The sequence below is a fragment of the Adiantum capillus-veneris genome, chromosome 27, assembly GCF_014529385.1.
Source record: "Adiantum capillus-veneris isolate H3 chromosome 27, ASM1452938v2, whole genome shotgun sequence".
In the NCBI taxonomy this organism is placed as follows: Eukaryota; Viridiplantae; Streptophyta; class Polypodiopsida; order Polypodiales; family Pteridaceae; genus Adiantum; species Adiantum capillus-veneris.
Window position 1 is genome coordinate 86042075 of NC_140957.1, and position 21921 is coordinate 86063995.

Genomic DNA, 21921 nt, shown 5'->3' on the forward strand with positions numbered 1-21921 from the left:
TGTGAAAAAACGGGTCCTGTTTTTGGCTTTTTTCAACTTTTTGCAACTATACCACTCTAGAATTCATGTTTGTGAGGTCTATAATGCTAGAGAACTATCTTTAGTAGTCCTCAACATGTCCGGATGCTTCTAGGGAGAAATAAATATTAAAGTTGTAAGTTATGACCAGATTACAAAAATTGTCAAATCCTGTTTTTTAGCCAATTTTAGCTCTTCTATGATTTTTTTGGTGGATTTTATGATATCCAAATGCATTTTTGATTTTCTATGTTGCATATTGTAACATAAAGCTAACATTCCTTGAGTTTTGGGGCACCTAATACCCTATTTTGCATAGTACACAACGATGGTTGATTTTTTCAATTATAGAAGAAAACGAAACATTCTAGTATATCAAGTATAGCTTTTTCAATATTGTTAGTTTCTTGTGACAACTACATGCATTTTGTAGGTAGTAACCATATCTAGTCATAAGGATCAAATTTGGCTAGATATTGAATAGTTTCTATGGGATTCTACAACTCATAATGTTGAACCCAGTATTTTCATGTTTGCTGTATTTAACACTTCATCTTTGTCCCCAAGATTCCCCTTGGTAAGAGATGTATTATTCTTTTGACATGCTCCATGGCTCCTTAAGAACATAAAGGAAAATAGGGAACTAAGAAAACATGCATATATTATTTGTATTGAGTGTGGCTATAGAAACTTTGATGATATGTTTGCAGAATGGTAAAAATTCAACTTTTTTGTATCTATTTATTTTGGCAAAACAAAAAATAGTGAGTGAGAAGCAATCATATGTTCTGATCACCAACCCATTGAAATTAACTAGGGAATTTATCTCAAGTCCTACAAAAATCCCTAATCTTATTTTTATGCAACAAAACGTAAGAAATGTCTCTTTTGATGAAAATGCACTGGTCCATCAACTTTGGAGGCTTGGTGTGACCAAAAGATGAGAAATTTTACAAGTTTCTTATTTTTTCCCTGTGTAGTAGGCCTTGAACTATAACCTCATGAAAGGATTTTACAAAATGAGTGGATCTACTATGGTTTTGGAGGTTTTTTTCAAAACCCTGAAAGGACGCTTTTATGTCCTGTTAGGTTACCAACCTAGTGTTAAGCCTAACCTTAAGCGGGCAGGCTAGGGATTGGTATAGAACCCTAAGGGTGGAAGAGAGAACAATTTACCTTACTCTTAGGAGACTATTCTTGAAAGAGTATATATTATTCTTGAGAGGGAGTACATTGGGGTGTAGCATCTCAGCTCCAGAAAGCCCAACGAGAAGAAGGAGAGTGAATGAGAGACTTTATTAGTCTCTTGAAGCATTTGAATTCTTGTTGTAATCCAAATGAGCGCTTCAATAATAACCAATTACTTGACAGATTCATTAGGGGATTACGACATGAGGATATCTACAATGGCTTAGTCATTAGAGGTATCACCACTTGGGAAGCAGTCACCACCAATGTGATCCAATTGGAGGATAACTTAATGATTCAAGGAGAAAGAGTGTCTATTGAGCCTAAATCTACTAGTTCGCAAGCATCGTGGCATGAGCCAATGACCATAAAGCCTATTGCTAAAGAGCCAAAGATATCTGAGATGACTTTAGCAGACCTCACCAAGGCCATTCACGAGTCTTAGAGACATTCGTGCTCCACAAAACAACCATATGTATCCAAGAAGGGAGCAACAATGGTGCTCATTTTGCTATGGTCCACATAGTACCAGTGAATGCCCTACTTTTAGAGTAAAATTTAATGGAAATTGCAATGTCTATGGGAGGTATGGTCATCAATCTAAGGATTTCATAGTATTTAAGCGCGTGATGGCCAATAGACCAACCTTAGCATGGACGAACACACCTCGAGTGCCTGCATTAATGTCAGCCCCACCACATAGTATTTAAGCGCGTGATGGCCAATAGACCAACCTTAGCATGGATGAACACACCTCGAGTGCTTGCATTAATGTCAGCCCTACCTCTTGAACAAACGTCACAACACATGGTCCCTAGGGCCCAAAATGAACAACACCCTTACCACCTCCAGTGCTAGGACCGCAACCACCACATCCGAGAATCACTTCTATGATCAAGTGGGTTGTGATTCATCTATTGCTTGTTTGGAAGGCTATGAGGAAGATATAGAGCCTAATATTGCCTATGGAATTGATGCACTTGAGGAAAGTCCACAATACTACATGGAGGACTATTGGGGACAGGTCAAATATGTCTATCAAAGTAGTTGCTCTTGCTGCAAGAGGCCGAAATATAAATTACACTGCAAGAACCCACCTCTTCAATGCTACGAGTGTGGACATCCACATCGTGTAGCCGAGTGTCCTATTAGGCTACAAAAGAATGCCACACTAATGAAAACCAATCAAGGGAGCACGTCTACAATTCCGGCATAGATCATTTGCTGCCCAATGTTCGAATAATCCAAATGCACCAAAGATAATGCCACTGAATTTAATTGAGGTTATTGAGGAGCCAACACAAGGTACGTTTGTGGTACCAATAAATGTACTCACACGATCGATGCTTCAAAACCAAAATTATATTCTTGAAGAAAGAGACACAGTATCAATTGTCCAATCTTAGAAGAAGAAGAAAACACGAAGAAAGAGATTGCAAAAAGCAACGAATTCAGACCCCAGTTCAAAGACCAACATAGGGACTGCTGACAACCCCGTATATATGAACGATGATGAAGACGATTTTGATTCAGGTGAATCCAAGGAGACTAAAACGACCATTAGAAAAGAAAAAAACAACAAAGATTGTCATGAGCCACAATGGCCATGACCCAAAAAGAAGATAGGAACTTACCCAAACCCTACAGAGGAGATTGAGCAAGTCAAGCAATTAAGGAATTTGGTAGAGGAGACCCAAAGGGATCTAGAGCTAGCACCTAGGCAGATCTAGATTATAGACACGGTATTACCTATGCAAAAGCAACCTCACAAAGTCCATAGACTATTAGGACTACCGGACCCTATTGAAGAAATGGAGATCCCATCTTCCCCACGTCAAGGGACTGAAGCCCAGAAGGTGTCGTTAAATATTGCCAAATTGATGGATTTCATGGCTTCAAAAGTTAGAACCACCATCATGTCCAAACTATATGGAGACCCCGAGTTATTCTTAGCTCTTTGAGCTTTCCTCAATGGAGAACTGAAAGTCAGGCTACAACAATTTGCACAAACGGATGGAGCTAGGTAGATGCCAATAGAGGAGGAACACTTAGATCCACAACCCAACTTAGATGAGAAATCTGTTATTGAAATACCTGTTAACAAGTTGGGACAATACTTTGAAGGTGATGAATCTAATGCAACCATACCAATCACTAACAAGAGGTTAACTATAAAGGGAAACCTTGATGGTGGCATTGGGGTTAGCATTGTGACTAAGAATTAATAAGAATATATGGGAAGACCTCCCCTTGGGACCACAAACATAGTGGTAAAAATGGTCAATGGAACTATTGTTAAACCTATTGGAATGCTAGAGGATCCCAAGATCAAGGTCTTTGGACACAAAATAAGGAATACCTTCATTGTCATGGATTTTTACAAGCACATTATGTCATTTGAGATGATCTTAGGGCATCCTTTCATGAGGGAAGCAAAAATGGTGCATGATTGGCCTAAAAACCATGTCTACTTGCAGTTCCAAGATTCTGTCATTCGAGTTGATCTTGTAACTGGTCGGGCACATCCTCTAGAAAACAGATTTATAATTGATCATAGATCTGACACCACAGGTCACTCGGCCCCATTGTAGTATTGTTACACATATAAAATGGGCACTGATGTTGGGGAAGATTCTCCTTATATGGACGTTCTACCTGGGATGAGTGAGTCTGATAATGAGGATTGGGTCCACCTAGCAGCAACCATAGACACTTGGGGAAATAGGGGGACGACCTAGGTAACACTTGAGGGGGATGAAATGCCACAACTCGTACCCTTAAATACAATAGGAGCAATGTATATAGCTTTTGAGGACCTACCAGATGAAGGCTTGACTGACATTGGAACCAATAGCGTCTCAAAAGACTCTAGCTGACACAATTTGGAGTCAGAATCATCAATTGAAATTGAATCTGAGGACAAAGAATCTGAGTTAAATCTTGGTGCAAATGTGGGGACAAGCCATTCAAGGCCCAGTGGTACCCTATATGACAATCTATCCAAGAGAGCAAAAGAGACAAGTAGCCATTCATCTAGTGACTCTTCACTAGAGATCGGCCGTAATCAAAAATTAGACAAGAAGAGTAAGAGATATAAGAGACGATGCTATCGAGCAAATGTGCATGCTAGAATAAATGAAAAGAAATCTATTACAGAATGGCTTAATTATATAGGGGCATGTGTGATACTCATCGTAAGTTGGTAGATAATTGGGGTGAATACCTTCAAAGTGTTATGTGGTGTAGTCCACAACCCATTGACATCGTACAGCTAGAGGCTACAGAGAAGACAAAGTTAAGCCGTAACATAAGGAGACGACAAAATCAAGAGTTAGCTCAACAACCAAAGGAAGAGAAAGAGAAATCACAATCCACAGAGCAACAAGACTCCACAGACTTACACCCTGCACCTGATCATTTCAAATCCTACACCACAGAGGAACGTAAGGTTCTGTATTGTATACAAAGGCCCAAAGAAAACCTATCAATGAAAGCAATGGAGTCTACATGGTCCAGTGATAGTTAAGGAAATAGAGTTAGCAGACCCAGGCAAGGAGTCCAAACTTGTCTTCATTGCCCAAGATCTGACAGAGACTGAGGAGTATGTACTTAAAGAATTTCTCAAGGAATTCAAGGATATATTTTCTTGGACATATCATGTGTTTCACCTTCTGTCGTGCAACACATAATTCCCATGAATAGCATGGCTAAACTAGTCCATCAACGACCCTACCCCATGAATCCTAAGTATGCAAAGATAGTTCAAGAAGAGATTGAAAAGCTTGTCAAATGCGGATTCATATACCCTATTGAGCACTCAGAATGGGTGTCTCCAATAGTTATTGTGCCAAAAAAGAATGGGAAACTCGGAGTGTGCGTGGATCTCAAGAAGGTCAATGCCGCCACTAGGAGGGACCATTACCCCTTGCCATATTCAGAACATGTGCTTGAAAGAGTTGCAGGAAAGGAAGCTTATAGCTTTTTGGATGGGTACTCTGGCTACAATCAAATCACACTTGCGCTAGAAAACCAAGCTAAAACGGAATTTATAACCAGATTTGGAGTGTTCGCATTTTGTGTTATGGCTTTTGGTTTAACCAATGCCCCTGCTACCTTCCAAAGATAAATAAATATTACTTTTAGAGAATATTTGAGGGAATTTTGCAAAGCTCTCTTAGATAACCTTTATGTTTATTCCTCTTGGAAAGAACGTCTATCATGTTTACGAAAAGTGTTTGAGAAGTACAGATTGTATCGCATCTCCTTAAACCCTTTCAAATGCCAATTTTGGGTTAAACATGGAGTCATTTTAGGACATATAGTGTCCAAAAATGGGATTTCCAAAGATGAGAGAAAAATTAAAGCCATTGTTGAATTGCCACCACCTACAAACTATAAAAAAGTTCAAAGGTTCATGGTCCATATTGGTTATTACCGGTGGTTTATTTTAAATTTTGCTGAGATAGCTCGTCCGTTGTACAAACTTCTTATTGAGTTCCATTGGACCGCGGAGTGTGACCATGCTTATGAGTCATTGAAAAAGACCTTGACAAGCCCTCCCATTTTACAAGTGCCCGATAGGAGTGTAATTTTCCATGTGCATATTGATGCATCGAACTTTTCTATTGGGTGTGTTCTAGCTTAACCAGGAGAACATAAACTGGATTACCCCATTAGCTTCGCAAGTTGTCAATTAAATCATGCTGAGAGAAACTACACCACTCTAGAGCGGGAAGGTTTAGCTATGATTTACGCAACGAAGAAAGTTTGCTACTACCTTCTTACCAACAAGTTTGTTTTTTATGTTGATCATCAAGCATTGTTATATCTAGTAAATAAACCTTCTTCCGCGGGAAGAATTACACGATGGTTGTTAATTCTTCTTGAATTTGATTTTATCGTTGTGGTGAGACCTGGTAAAAGTTTTGCAAATGGATGTGATGAATGCCAATGCTATAAGATCACACAAAAAAAGGATAAGATGCCCTTACATCCTATTAAAGTGACTCAACCATTTGAAAAATGGGGTTTAGACTTTGTAGGCCCAATTAGTCCGGCAGCTCGTAACACTTAATTTTCATATATTATCATTGCCACTGACTATGTGACAAAGTGGGCGGAAGCCAGGGCGACACGCAAGGCTAATGCAAGGTCAACTACCAAGTTTCTCTTTGAGAACATTATAACAAGATTTGGTTGTCCCTTTGAAATGGTGAGTGACAATGGTACTCATTTCATAAATGGAGTGATAAAGGAACTCACAACAAACTTCATGATAGCCCACCATAAGTCCACGCCTTATTATCCACAAGAAAATGGCCAAGCTGAGAGCATTAACAAAACCTTAATTTCTATCTTGACCAAAATAGTGGAAGCTCATGGCACAGATTGGGATTTGAAGCTGACATCGGCTCTATGGACTTACCATACTTCTTACAAAGTGGCTATTAATTGTACACCGTTCAAAATGGTGTATGGCCAAGAAGTAGTTATGCCATGAGAGTTTGTAAATCCTAGTCTACAGGTAGCTTAACAAGAAGGTTGGGATGGTAACCCTTTAGTTGAGCGCTTATATATCCTTGAGAGGTTAGATGAAGAAAGGCAATTGGTTGTGCAAAATGCATTTGTGGAGAAAGATAGGAGAAAGAAATGGTTTGACCATCATCTAAAAAAAAAAGATATCAATGTTGGTGATAAATTCTAGTATGTATAGAGTGCGCAACAAAAAGAAAAAGTTGAAATATGCGAGAAAAGGACCATATACAGTATGTTAATCTCCCCACAAGGTACCATTCGTGTGGAGACTCTTGATGGAGTTGAAACCATTGGATTCCTCAATGGGAGTAAATTTAAAAGATATTTTGATCCTTAAGCCAAGAGGAGCTATGTGCTATCCATCAAAAAAAGGCAGCCAAGACACAAGCAAAATTGAAGAAGATACAAGCTCAAGCTAAGGCTAAGGAGTGACAACAACGTATAAGACGCCAACGAGAGGCCAACCTTGGAGTCACACATGCATTTCACGTTGAAATAGAGGATGATTGGTTGGACTCTAGCACACCTCTACAATACCCTATTGAGCTAAATAGCGCCTATGGGAAAGTGCTATATAATGCTTTATTGGAATTGGGTGCTAAGTATAATCTGTTATCATATGGGATGTGGTGTCAGTTAGGAAAGTTATCCCTATCTGTGGACATCCCTAATTGTGAGTACTATCCAAGTCACGGGTGTCAACAAGAAAAAAACCATGATTTTTGGAATCGAGCACACTTCTGTCAGTTATGACAACGGGGTTGTAGCTCAAGACTTTTTGGTCATGCCTGTTGGAACTATGGAGGGCAATATAAACCTAAGATGCATGTGGATGATGGACACCAAATGCACTATTGATTGGGGGACTGGGAGTGTCACAACGCAGAAACCAACTCTTAGCCCTGCCACTCAAGCCATAGTCCCTGAGATATTGCCTCTTGAGGAAATAAAACCCAAAACATTGCATGTCCAGGAGGTTGAACCATATGTCCCTATAGCCCAACTCTCTAGAGCTTCAACTTGCATAGTTGAAACAAGGCTTGAGACACACAAGACCCATCATAATATAACAAAGAAAACATACAAGTGGGTCCCTAAAGCTTCTATAGCGACCATTGCTAATGCTAAAAAATAGGAGCCTTGTAAGAAATGCCCCACTCACTCCTAGAAATGTAAGAAAACATTGCATTGGATTCCTAAACAACTATTGGAAGCCCAAGGCTACTATGAAGGGTATGCTCAATGTAGGTGCCAAAACGTAAATTGTGTTTTTACCTATCACCTGACCCATGTGAGTCAAATCTTGTGACGATAAAGCCGATTGAATATCATGGAAAAGAAAAGATCACAGAACAATATACACCTTATCCGAAGCTAGTTTGGGTACCCAAGCGAGAAAGGCTTGTTTTGCTCAGCTCAACTATAGAAAAATCATATGAAGCTTCTTGCTCTTCATGTAGTTCATATGAAATATAATCTTTAACACAACCTCCATATACCATTGTACATATCCATACGAACAAGAAAGAGTTTGCACCTCCCATTGTAAGTTCACCTCCCATTGTAAGTTCACCACCTACAACAAATTTGCAAATAAAATCATGGGAGAGTACCTTACCACCCTTGCAACTAGATGAAATGCCTAGGTCGATCGAAAACTATTGGTCAAAGTCTTCACCCATAACAACTTGGAACAATTGGTTTCAAAAGATGACGACATCATTCCAAAAGGTATGATCTACCCAAGGAAGGGGAGAGTGTTTGCCGACATCCATCATTCACTTGCTCCCCTCTTAATCTTCCTCCCTGATCATTCAATCTCCCAATCTTACGTAATGTATATATAAAGCCTTATACTCACAAAAATAAAAAGTAAAAAGTAAAAGAGCAAGAGCCACCAAACAAAAATTTGGAAACCTACAAAGTTCTATATGTCATAATAATCTATATCTAATTCTCCTAAATGATTTTCTCATATTAAACTGATCATTTAATGTGGGGAAGTGCCAAGGGAGAAAAAGCTAGAATATTGGTTAAGTTAGCAGACCGGCCACAGTAGGGATCCAAAGGAGGGAAAATAGGGATCCAAAGGGGGGGCCATCTGCAAAAGAGCCATGTGAAACAATGGGCCAAAAAGACCCTAAGGTTCAGCCCATTAAGACTTCCAAAATGCTAAGGTTCCAAAATTCAAAGGTTGTGTCCAAAAGTCAACCCTAGGGAAAATTGGATGCTTAGTGTGTGCCCAAAAAGTCTTTCTACATCCCTACATGGGAGGGGGCGAGCCCCAAAGCTAGGGGATGAGAGAGAAAGCCACACACACACACACAGGCTCCCTTTACACAAAGGGAATGAGGGACACATGTCAGCTCCCTAGGCCAGATGCCCACAAGGGGTGCCCAATTCCTATTGGAAGACCCTTGAAGTGGACCAATGAGAATTAAGCTAGAGTAAATCTAGTTTAATTAATTTAAAAACATTTAATAAAAGAAACCAATGAGAATTAAGTCTCCTAGAAGACTATTGGGCAGTCTCCCAAGGGGTCCAATGAGCATTCAGGAGCCCCATGGCTTGCCTGATTCCTATTGGCCAGGAGGCAAAGGGGTCCAATGAGAGTTTAGTTTAATTATTTAATTACCTAAAGCTCTCACAAAAGGGGAAAGGGGGACACATGTCTAAAGGCTATCACTTATGCTGCTTAATTCCTATTGGCTTGACCTGGGGAGGTCCAATGAGGCAAAGGCCAGACTTATTTAGCAGCTAGGGCTCGCCCAAGAGAGAGGGGGGGCTGATTTTTGCTTGGCATTGACACACACACTCTCACACTTGACCATGTGTGAAGGGAAAATACTCTATCTCCTCCCAAGCTTTAATGGAGAGCTCATCACCTACTCCAAGCTTGTGAGATAGAAGCCTACATCAACACTCTCTTGGCATGTGGATGCAAATCCAACCAAGAGCCAAGCTTCAATGCATGCTCATCTTCTCTACCAAGCTAATTACTAAGCTAAGCTATGCTAATATGAGTGATTATGTGAGGAGATGTACTTCTTTCTCGTAAGATACTTCTTTTTCCTCTCAATCTACTCTCATACCCTGCTAGCTCTCACCATCTTCGAAGGTGTGTGAGGTCTTGGGTCTGAGAACGGGGATAATTCAAGTTGTGTTTGATTAAGTGTTTTGCTTGGTGTATGAAGCTTCCATCTTCATTGCACTAGCTAGTCTTGAAGGAACACAAAGAATTGTATTGTACAATGTCTCTCTTGATGGGAGAAACCATAATACAAAGCCTTTTGGAGGGGGGACCGGCTCCATGCAAATCCGGTCCTCAACTGTTGTCAATAGCTTAATTGCTCTCTCTCTCTTTTGAAAGTATTGTCGATGCTATCTAACTAGGTGTTATGCTTTTTGTTGCTCTCTCCACCCAAGCACTCTTGTAATTCTCATTAGGAATCTATTCTAATGAAATGCCCACTAGGTTCATGCTAATTTCCGCTACACATAAGATCTTAGGCCATTAAATGTTACATTGGTATCAGAGCTCAAGGTTTCTCTTTTCTTGCTCAAGAAGGGAGGTCCTCAAGCTAGCTACAAATGGTTGGTATTATTAATTGCCTGTGAGTAAGTAGAATAGGGATTTTTCAGCCTTGCAGTGCGCCTGCCTTTGTGCAGTTAACGGGGCATCACCGTCGAGAGCTATGGTCTTAATAGTGGAGTCCTACGGGGCTTGCCTACGGCTTAACCACTATTGAGCTATTAGAAGCTTGACAGGAGCCGGTGCTGTTTTGGTGTCGAAAGACCCTCTCTTCTATTCCTTGCAATTAATGGTATTCGAGCCGCGGGTACAGTAGCTTGAGTGCTTTTTCTAAAGGGGTAAAGAGGAGTAGCAACTAGGGCTTGAAGTGCCAAAGTACACCTAAAAAGTTTACACCTAAAAGTTGTTAGAATGGCTGACAATAGTAAAGAGAGTGAAATTAATGTTGATAACTTTGATTTTGCTCATGAGCAAGCTACTAATGATGCTTCAATGCTTGTTAACTATCTTGTTTCTAGGCTTCAACAAGCCATGGGAAATCCATCTCTCCAAAGTGAAGTGCAACGGCAGCTCCGTGCTCACGGGATTCTCCAAGCTCATCACCATGACGAGAGAACACCTAGGAAGCCTCCTTGTGAGACTACCAAAAGAGGTCTCTCTCCGATTCGGGAAGAAGAAGAGAATCCATATGAAGGGCTCAAGAACTTACTTCTGGATGATGCATCTCCTTCCCAAAGGAGAATTCAAGAGCCTCCACCGAAGGAACGAGAAAGAAGCGAGTCTCCCGCCACCTCGGCGGAGATGGCTCCACGAAGACGGCGGGCTAAACGCTCTCCATCACCACCAAAGCGGAGAAGACCATCACACTCTTCTCCATGCCATAATTCAAAGAGGGATGATAAAAAGCAAGAGAAGAAAAAGGCGAGAAAGAGGACACCCTCTTCTCCATCTTCTTCATCCTCTTCCTCTTATGAAAGCTATGGTGAAGACGACAAAGATCAAGACAAGAAAAAGGCGAGAAAGAGGTCACCCTCTTCTCCACCTTCTTCAAATTCTTCATCTTCTGAAGAAAGTGATGGTGCAACTTTTGAACCATCAAAAAGAAGAGGCCATAGGAAATCCTATGCCGCATGGAAGAGGTCGTCCAAGCTGAAGAAATTCAAAGAGGGAGGGAAGAGCATCTCTTTCCTTACCTATGATGGCACCTTCGGTGCTACAGACAAAGTTTTGGCCTTTATCCAGCAATTCGATGCGGCGTTTGGAGATGAGGGCTTCACGGAGTCCTCTAAGCTACGCCATGTAGCTATGCACTTTCAAAAGTCCGCCCGACAATGGTGGTCTAGCCTACGAGCCAACGGTGAAGCTCCACGAACATGGAAGGCTTTAAGAGCTTCCATTATGAAGCAGTTTTTGGCCACCGATGCCAAAGACAAAGTACTCACCGAATGGCGAAGCTTAAAGCTCTCTCCCAATGAATCCATCCACAAATATGTAGACAAGTTTTGGGACCTACAACTCAAGGCCACTGTCTTCAAAAAGTTGGATTTTGGAGAGCAAAAGCAACAATTTTGTGCGGGCTTAACCGAAGAAATGGCGGAGTATGTCAACTCCCAAAGGCCACGTACCATATCGGCGGTAATACACCATACTATGGTGGCCTCGCGAATCAATTTCCAAACGGGGGGTAAAAGAAATAATAAGCCCCCGGAAAACAAGGGTTCCAATGAGCCTAAGGGGAAGGACAATGTCCAAAAGTCTCCTAAGGGCAATTCCAACAAAGCTAAAGAGAAGGGAGTTTACAAAGGTAAGAATAAACTCTCTCCTGAAGAGCTTGAGCGTTATCGTAAAGATAACCGGTGTTTCAAGTGCGGCGAACAAGGGCATGCGTACCGTGCTTGTCCCCAAAAGAACAACCGCCAAGATCCTCCTAGAGCTTCTTTGGTTGAAATCCAAGAGGAGGAGATTCATCAAACTCACCACAAAGGATCTCCTCTATGCCATGCTTGGGGAAAGGTAAGAGAACATGATGCTTTTATTCTCTTTGACCCTGGTTCTACTCACAATTTCATATCTATGGAGTTAGCCACCAAGCTAGGCATACAATCCTACGAGATGGGAGATATCCTACCCGCAGACAGTGCCTTCAAGGGGCAAGAAGCTTCAGTCACTCCCTTAATCGGGAAATTGAGGCTTCATGTCCAAGGCTATGTGGACAAAGAGGACTTCTTTATCTCTCCTCTCAAGCATGAGGATGTAATCCTAGGGGCACCATGGTTTGACCGTCTGGCTGCCCATGTTAAATTTCCTGAAAGGAGAATCTCCTTTAAGTTCAGGGAAAAGGACATGTATATAGATGCTAAGGAGATGGGTAACACCATCCCCATTGTACATACACCAGCTTTCAACAAGTCAATAAAGAGCTCTATTTCTGTGTACATGATTTTTGTTAAAGATTCTCAAAATGAACCTAATGCTTTAGCAAAAGAAAATAAAAGCAACCAAAAGGAATTAGAGTTATCCAATTTTCTCAAGGGGTTTCAAGATGTCTTTATTGACGACATCCCTTGTGAGCTACCTCCTAAACGAGGTAATGACGACCATGCAATTGAACTTCTTCCAGGAAGTTCACCGCCTAACAAACCTCCTTATAGAGTTTCTCAAGCTCAACAAGAGGAGATTATGCGGCAAGTGCATGAGTTAATTGAGAAGGGCATGGTTAGGCCTAGCTCATCTCCATTTTGCTCACCTGTGCTATTAGTGCAAAAGAAAGACGGCACATATCGTATGTGTGTCGACTATAGAGCACTAAATAGGATCACTATCAAGAATAGGTTTCCCGTTCCACGGGTAGAAGACCTATTTGATAAGCTACAAGGATCGACCTACTTCAGTAGGATTGACCTAAAAAGTGGCTATCATCAAATAAGGATAGTTGATCAAGACATTGTAAAGACCGCATTTCGTACTACATTTGGTCTTTACGAATACATTGTCATGCCTTTTGGCTTAACTAATGCACCAGCCACATTTAACCGCTTGATGGAGAAGCTGTTCAGGCCTCATCGAACCTTCACTGGAGTGTTCTTTGATGATATTATCATCTACTCTAATTCATTGGAGGAACACAAGCAACACCTCCAGGTAATATTTCAAGTTTTGAGAGAGAATAAACTTTATGTTAATCGAAAGAAAAGTGAATTTTTCTTGCAAGAGATTCAATATTTAGGTCACATTATCTCTCAAGATGGAATCCAAATGGATCCATCCAAATTAGAGGTAATAAAAGGATGGCCTAAACCAAGGAATCTTCATGAACTAAGAAGCTTTATAGGTATGTGTGCATACTATAGACGCTTCATAGAAAAGTTCTCACAAATTGCGGGACCATTACATGACCTAACAAAGAAAAATGTTAGGTATACGTGGTCTGCTAAGGAGAACAATGCTTTCGAAAAGCTTAAAGAAAAGCTTATCTCTCAACCTGTGCTTACACTACCGGATCTCTCAAAACCATTTGAGGTCCAATGTGATGCTTGTGGTGATTGCCTTGGGGCTGTTTTGCTCCAAGAAGGGCACGCCATAGGCTATGAGAGTCGAAGGCTCGACCCTGTTGAGCAAGCTCTAGGCATATACGAAAAAGAACTCCTTGCAGTTCTACATGCCTTAGACTCATGGAAACACTATTTATTGGGGACTCCTTTCATTCTGCGAACGGATCACCAAAGTCTTAAGTACTTCATGACGCAGACCAAGCTCTCCGACAAACAAATGAGGTGGCCAAATTTCCTTTCTCAATTTCATTTTCATATTGCTCACATTGCTGGCAAGCATAATCAAGTAGCTGATGCACTCTCAAGACGCCCGAGAGTGAATGCGGTTTCCATAGCAACTCACAATGATCTATCTTCAATGATAGATGAGTATGCTATTGATCCCGATTTTAGAGATGTGATTTCAGCCCTTGCATTAGGGAAGAAAGAAGAACCATTTACTTTACAAGATGGTTATCTTCTCTATGGCAATAGACTATGCGTTACTAACTCACTACGTGAGAAAGTAATGTATGAATCTCATGCTCCCCCATATGCAGGGCATAGAGGGATTCAGTCTACCCTAAAGGGAATTGAAACATATTTCTATTGGCCTACCATGAAAGTGAACATACACGAGTATGTTTCCAAATGTGTGGTATGTCAAAAGACAAAATTTGATAGAGGGAAGCAACTTGGATTGCTTCAACCCTTGCCAATCCCTAATTCACCGTGGGAGAGCATATCCATGGATTTTATCTTTGGATTGCCTAAGTCTATCCATGGGAATACAGGAATATGGACGATAGTAGACAGGTTCAGTAAACAAGCTCATTTTATACCTGTCAAAAAGACTATCAAAGCCCATCAAATGGCAACCCTCTTCATTTCACAAATTTTCAAGTACCATGGCTTGCCAATGTCCATAGTGTCGGATAGAGATCCTAGAATGACCAGTAATTTCTGGAAGGGTCTCTTTGAGAATTTAGGAACAAGGCTAAACTTCTCTTCGGCCTATCATCCACAAACTGATGGCCAAAGTGAAATAGCTAACCTAACCATTCTCGATCTACTAAAAGCCTATGTAACGGAAGTAGATCAAAGATCCCAATGGGAGAAGTACTTACCCTTAGTAGAGTATGCTTACAATAACACTGTACATACTTCTACAGGAAAAGCACCTTTCGAGGTAATTGAGGGAAGATCAAAAAGTCCCTTGCTACTTAAGGTACATGGGAAGATCTTCGCTGCAGATGAGTATAGTCGAGACCTACAAGAATCTTTCCAAAAGATTAAGGATGCTATCTCTATCTCACAGCAAAGGCAAAAGGCTGCTGCTGACAAGCACAGAAGAGCCCAAGCCTTTAAAGAAAAAGATTGGGTCTTGTTAAAGTTTCCCAAGGCTCGATTAAGGCACACGACGGGCAAGAATCCTACGGGCCACCAAAAGTACTATGCTAAACTAGCAAAAAGGTATTATGGTCCCTTCCAGATTCTTAGGCCAATCAATGAGATGGCCTATCAACTTAAGTTGCCCAATCATTGGCTCATACACAATGCTTTTCATGTGAGCCTCTTAAAGCCTTACAAAGGAGAGCCACCTCAAGAACCAACTATTGAAGACCCACCGGAGATCGAGGACCACGAGGAGGTGCTGCAGCCCGAGTCCATTCTCCGACATGAAGACAAGGTATTAAGAGGCGGTAAGACTATCCGACGATATCTTATTAAGTTTAAGAATTATCCTTTTGAAGATGCTAGATGGATGCAAGGCATACAATTAAAGGATAACCTAAACCTTGTCAATGCTTACAATGCTTCCCAAGAGTAAGCAAATGTACAAAATGTTAAAAATGAACAAAAATTTTTGTCTTATAAGACTCTCTTTTTCTTGATTTGTGCACAAAAATGAAGTAGTATGCATGCTTAGATCAAGTTTGTGGAGACGACGTCTCCCAAACACCAAGTAGAGCTTGTCACTCTACTATGGAAGACTGATAGGACTAATGTGCAGACATGCTTGCGGCAGCCTCAGGCTCTCAAGCGCCAAATGGACTAGTCATCCATTATGGAATGATGTCGTAGGGTAACCAAGGGATCCTCTACCCGCTAAGAAAAGGACTCATGTATATGCTTTATCTTCTCTACACCATAGTCGAGGACGACTATGATTTCAAGAGAGAGGTAATGTCATAATAATCAATATCTAATTCTCCTAAATGATTTTCTCATATTAAACTAATCATTTAATGTGGGGAAGTGCCAAGGGAGAAAAAGCTAGAATGTTGGTTAAGTTAGCAGACCGGCCACAGTAGGGATCCAAAGGAGGGAAAATAGGGATCCAAAGGGGGGGCCATCTGCAAAAGAGCCATGTGAAACAATGGGCCAAAAAGACCCTAAGGTTCAGCCCATTAAGACTTCCAAAATGCTAAGGTTCCAAAATTCAAAGGTTGTGTCCAAAAGTCAACCCTAGGGAAAATTGGATGCTTAGTGTGTGCCCAAAAAGTCTTTCTACATCCCTACATGGGAGGGGGCGAGCCCCAAAGCTAGGGGATGAGAGAGAAAGCCACACACACACACACAGGCTCCCTTTACACAAAGGGAATGAGGGACACATGTCAGCTCCCTAGGCCAGATGCCCACAAGGGGTGCCCAATTCCTATTGGAAGACCCTTGAAGTGGACCAATGAGAATTAAGCTAGAGTAAATCTAGTTTAATTAATTTAAAAACATTTAATAAAAGAAACCAATGAGAATTAAGTCTCCTAGAAGACTATTGGGCAGTCTCCCAAGGGGTCCAATGAGCATTCAGGAGCCCCATGGCTTGCCTGATTCCTATTGGCCAGGAGGCAAAGGGGTCCAATGAGAGTTTAGTTTAATTATTTAATTACCTAAAGCTCTCACAAAAGGGGAAAGGGGGACACATGTCTAAAGGCTATCACTTATGCTGCTTAATTCCTATTGGCTTGACCTGGGGAGGTCCAATGAGGCAAAGGCCAGACTTATTTAGCAGCTAGGGCTCGCCCAAGAGAGAGGGGGGGCTGATTTTTGCTTGGCATTGACACACACACTCTCACACTTGACCATGTGTGAAGGGAAAATACTCTATCTCCTCCCAAGCTTTAATGGAGAGCTCATCACCTACTCCAAGCTTGTGAGATAGAAGCCTACATCAACACTCTCTTGGCATGTGGATGCAAATCCAACCAAGAGCCAAGCTTCAATGCATGCTCATCTTCTCTACCAAGCTAATTACTAAGCTAAGCTATGCTAATATGAGTGATTATGTGAGGAGATGTACTTCTTTCTCGTAAGATACTTCTTTTTCCTCTCAATCTACTCTCATACCCTGCTAGCTCTCACCATCTTCGAAGGTGTGTGAGGTCTTGGGTCTGAGAACGGGGATAATTCAAGTTGTGTTTGATTAAGTGTTTTGCTTGGTGTATGAAGCTTCCATCTTCATTGCACTAGCTAGTCTTGAAGGAACACAAAGAATTGTATTGTACAATGTCTCTCTTGATGGGAGAAACCATAATACAAAGCCTTTTGGAGGGGGGACCGGCTCCATGCAAATCCGGTCCTCAACTGTTGTCAATAGCTTAATTGCTCTCTCTCTCTTTTGAAAGTATTGTCGATGCTATCTAACTAGGTGTTATGCTTTTTGTTGCTCTCTCCACCCAAGCACTCTTGTAATTCTCATTAGGAATCTATTCTAATGAAATGCCCACTAGGTTCATGCTAATTTCCGCTACACATAAGATCTTAGGCCATTAAATGTTACATATATATGACACAAAATCATAAAAACACATTATGCACAAGGACATGACCTTTTGACATGACCCTTATAATATTTGCACTCTAACCATCATCTATCTATGTGCACAGATATGGCTAGTACGCTAGAGACATCCACTCCTACCTTGGGTGAGAGGTACCCTCTTTACTTTTCATAAGTGTTTTACATAGTCTACCCAGTGCTTGCATGTGAATAGGATTTGGTAGGTACACTAACATGTGAGAGGAATTTTGAGGAATTAGAATGGCTGATACGTCTCTTGACCATGAGTGATCCATACATAGTAGAGACCGTCTCTCCCATTGCACAAGCCTACCCTTTTGACCAAGATGACTATAGACGTCTAGTGACCTTCTTAGTAAACATTTGTGCCTCTAATGATGAAGAAGACTTACATGATTACACGGATGGCACGTATGGTCTCACGGATGATGACTTTGTTTTTCTCAACAATGACGAGGATAGGGGTTTAGCCATAGGGTTACCTCCCCATCTCTACAATATCCTGTTCCCTTGACTCTCTAGGGGGGGTGCAAATAATTAGGTTAGGTTTCCTTATGTTTTTTGATTGTGTTCAATAAAGGTTGGTGCCTCTTCCCACTGATGTGCCTCCTAGAGGTATTCCTTGTGTTTTCTAGTGTGTACAAGAACGTATTGTTGTTGTTAGGATTTGGAACTTCATGGAATCTTTCTCTCATTCACTCTTCAAATCAAGATCGATCATCAACACAAATAGGTGTTTCTTGACCATTAGCATTGCCCCTTGTCTTTTTTTTGCATCCATGTTTGTCTGCTTTAAATGTGATTGGTAGCACAATATTCAGTACATTTGCTTAGATTAAACATTATATCCTATATAATTTTTTGTCATAATCCCTTGTCTAGGTTAAAGAAGCAAGCAGTCTGATTAAGCTAGTTTGACCAAGTTAGGCATTAGAGATCTTCTCTTAATACCATGGGGAATGACTTCCTAATAATTATTGGTTACTTTAGGCTCTGAATCCAATTTAAGCAGCATTGTGTGCAATGTACTAGGGCTTTCTAGTGGGCTTAGTCCCTATTGACCTTTAGCTTAAGTATTATAAGGGGAGTTTACTAGTGTGATGAGCCTGGGGAGGGTAATAGTGTTATATGACCCCCCAAAGTTACAAAATTAAAATGTTAAAAATGAACAAACAAAAAAATCAAAAGTGCCACAATGTAAAATCTTAAGCTGGAAGAGAAATCCCAATTTGATTTGGTACTTCACTCACATGTATCGCATATGGTACTAGAGCCCTAGAGGTTCCCAGTGTGGGCGCTTTTCCTTGAAAAGCAAAAAACTCAAGGCATACAAAATAAGCACACACATCAAAATTGAATCAATGTGAAAAGACTTTGTGGGGTCAAAGAAAAGGGAATAAGTCAGGTGATGATTTCATGAGAAATTCCTTTTATTGTAGCTTAACTACAAGGTCTTCTAGGTATAGCCTCTAGTCAGTCCTCGGACATGAAATACTTGGCTCTCGTGATTAAACAGCTTAATTGACCAGTGAAAATTGAGAAGCTTGCCCACGGTATTGATAGTTGACCTCTAGTGCCTTTCAACCGTTAAATTAGCGATCCCATACTTGTTTGTTTTTTTACCTTTACAATTGCTTATGTGTTTGATTATATTACAGATTAATGTTTACTGCTGAAAAATTGTTTAATATTCTGTTACCAATCAATTTGTGTACCTACAATTGATATGATTTTTAATTGTATATGAGAATGTAGCTATTGTGCCAATTTTGGTTGATTTTGCAATGATTGAAGGCTAAGGACATTCAATCTTGGATGCTCTTCCACCTCGACAAACGGGTTTCATCTCAATAGCTTCCAAGGATGGAATCTACATCAGGAAGGGGGGCATGTTAACCCTCACAGACACCCTATCACCTTTTACGGATGCATATTATTTATTTGATTGAATCACGGACCGGGCTTGTCGGTCTAATAGGTGTGTAGGTGATCGTTGATGAGAGGCGCACCACTTATCTTATTTTTATAGCAGCTTTGCAACGATCGGCCACTGTGGCGCCCATATGTTAATGGGTCAAACTCTTATAAAAGGTCCATTTGACCTAAAAATTCTCATTCTTGGAGGTATAAGCTAAGAAGTGCTCTTGCTCCATCTCTCTCCTTCTCCTTCGTGTGCTCACGTGTGTGTGTGTGTGTGTGTGTGTGTGTGTGTGTGTGTGTGTGTGTGTGTGTGTGTGTGTGTGTGTGTGTGCGTGCTTGAGAGAGAGAGAGAGAGAGTGTGTGTGTGTGTGTGTGTGTGTACGCTTGAGAGAGAGAGTGTGTGTGTGTGTATGTGTGTGTGTGTGTGATCGAGCACTGCAGCCGCATCGGCGACGGCGAGGCGGTTGAGCGCGGCATCGGTGGTGGCTCCTTTTTCTTTGCAGCACAGGATCCTTCAGAACGGAAGCATTGAGCAGTCAGTGACACACCCCTATCCCTTTGAGCTTGCTAGGATCTTCTAGTTGTGTGTTTGCAGCCTTTTGAGGCTCACACACAATGCACAGGCAAGTTCCTAGCTTTTGACACGTACGGCAAAGCGTACAGGGTCAAACAAGATGAAGACATCATGCTCCCTTACCTTTCCCCAAGCATAGGAGAGAGGTGATCCTTTGCAATGAGCATCCCCTTTTGGAGCTTCGATAGTGAAAGCTCTAGGAGTCTCATTAGGGGCATTTCTCTTGGGGCAAGAACGATAGCAATGTCCTTGCTCCCCACACTTAAAACATTTGTGGTCCTTACGAAAAGCTTCAAGCTCTTTAGGAGAGAGTTTATTTTTACCTTTGCAAACTCCCTTCTCCTTGGACCGATTCTTTGTTGTTGTTTTTTATGGAATTACCTTGGGAAGAATTTATGGCATTGGTTTTCCCCTTTGCATCACTTTTGTCTTTGCTTTCCATGGGCTTGGCATTCCTTCTAGACCCTTGTTGGAAATTGATGCGTGAAGCAACCATGGTGTGGTGGATTACTTTGGTGATAGAATCAAATCATTGGGAGTTAACATACTCGGTCATCTCTTTAGGTAATCCTGCACAAAATTGTTGCTTTTGCTTGACAAAGTCTATCTTTTGAAAGACAGTAGCCTTGAGATGTAAATCCCAAAAATTGTCCACATATTTGTGGATAGACTCATGGGAGAGAAGCTTCAAACTCCTTCATTTGGTAAGCACTTTGTCCTTTGCATTGCTTGCAAGGAATTGCTTCATGATGGAAACTTGTAGAGTTCTCCATGTCTATGGGGCTTTGTTGTTGCCACGAAGGCTAGCCCATCATTGACGAGCCAATTTCTAGAAGTGCATAGCTACATGGTGTAGCTTGAAGGACTCAATGAAGCCCTCATCTCCAAAGGCGGCATCAAATTGCTGGATGATGGCCAATACTTTGTTGGTGGCACCAAAGGTGCCATCATAGGAGGTGAGAATAGAGATACTCTTTCCTCCCACTTTGAACTTCTTGAGCTTTTGGGACCTTCACCATGCAGGGTAATATTTGCAATGTCCTCTCCTCTTGTATTCTCTTGGAGAATAACCATTGCTTTCATCTAAAGAGGAGGAAGATGAAGAAGAAGAAGAAGAGGGTGACCTCTTTCTTGCCCTTTTCTTCCTTTGTTTACTCTCTTTCCTTTTGAAGTGAGGAGGAGAGGGACTATGGGTTGACTGTTACCTCTTCGGAGGAGTTGGCCACCGTGTAGACTGTTGTCTTTGTGGAGCCACATCTTCACAGGAACTTAGGGATTCACTTTTTTCTCATTCTTTGGATTCCTCCTCTCGTATGGGAGAGTGTCTTCCTTTGGGAGTCTCATCAAGAGGCATCCTAAGATCCCTCTCCTCTTAGAGAGGAAGGGAAATCCCATACGTACAAAGTTGTTGTGTAACTTCGACTTGCAAAGCAGGGTTGCCCATAGCTTGATGCAACCTAGTAACAAGATAATTACAAACATGGGGGCATCAACATTAGCACCTTCATGTGCAAAATCAAAGTTATCAATGTTCATTCTACTCTCTTGGTTATTGTCAGTCATGCTCATTAAACTTATGTTGTGCTTTGGTCCCCTCAAAAACCTTAGTCACTACTCTTCTTTACCTTTGAAAATTAGTTCTCAAGTAGCCACACCCGTCATTTAGACATTGTTGATTGCAAAGACTAGTGGAGAGGGTCTAACCTTGCTCGGTTAATTATGGTTCCTGTTGAGCTTGCTCCTAGCTCAATAATGGTTAAGCCAAAGGCAAGCCCTGAAAGGCTCCGTTATTAAAACTATAGTTCCAAAGGGTGTACCTGAA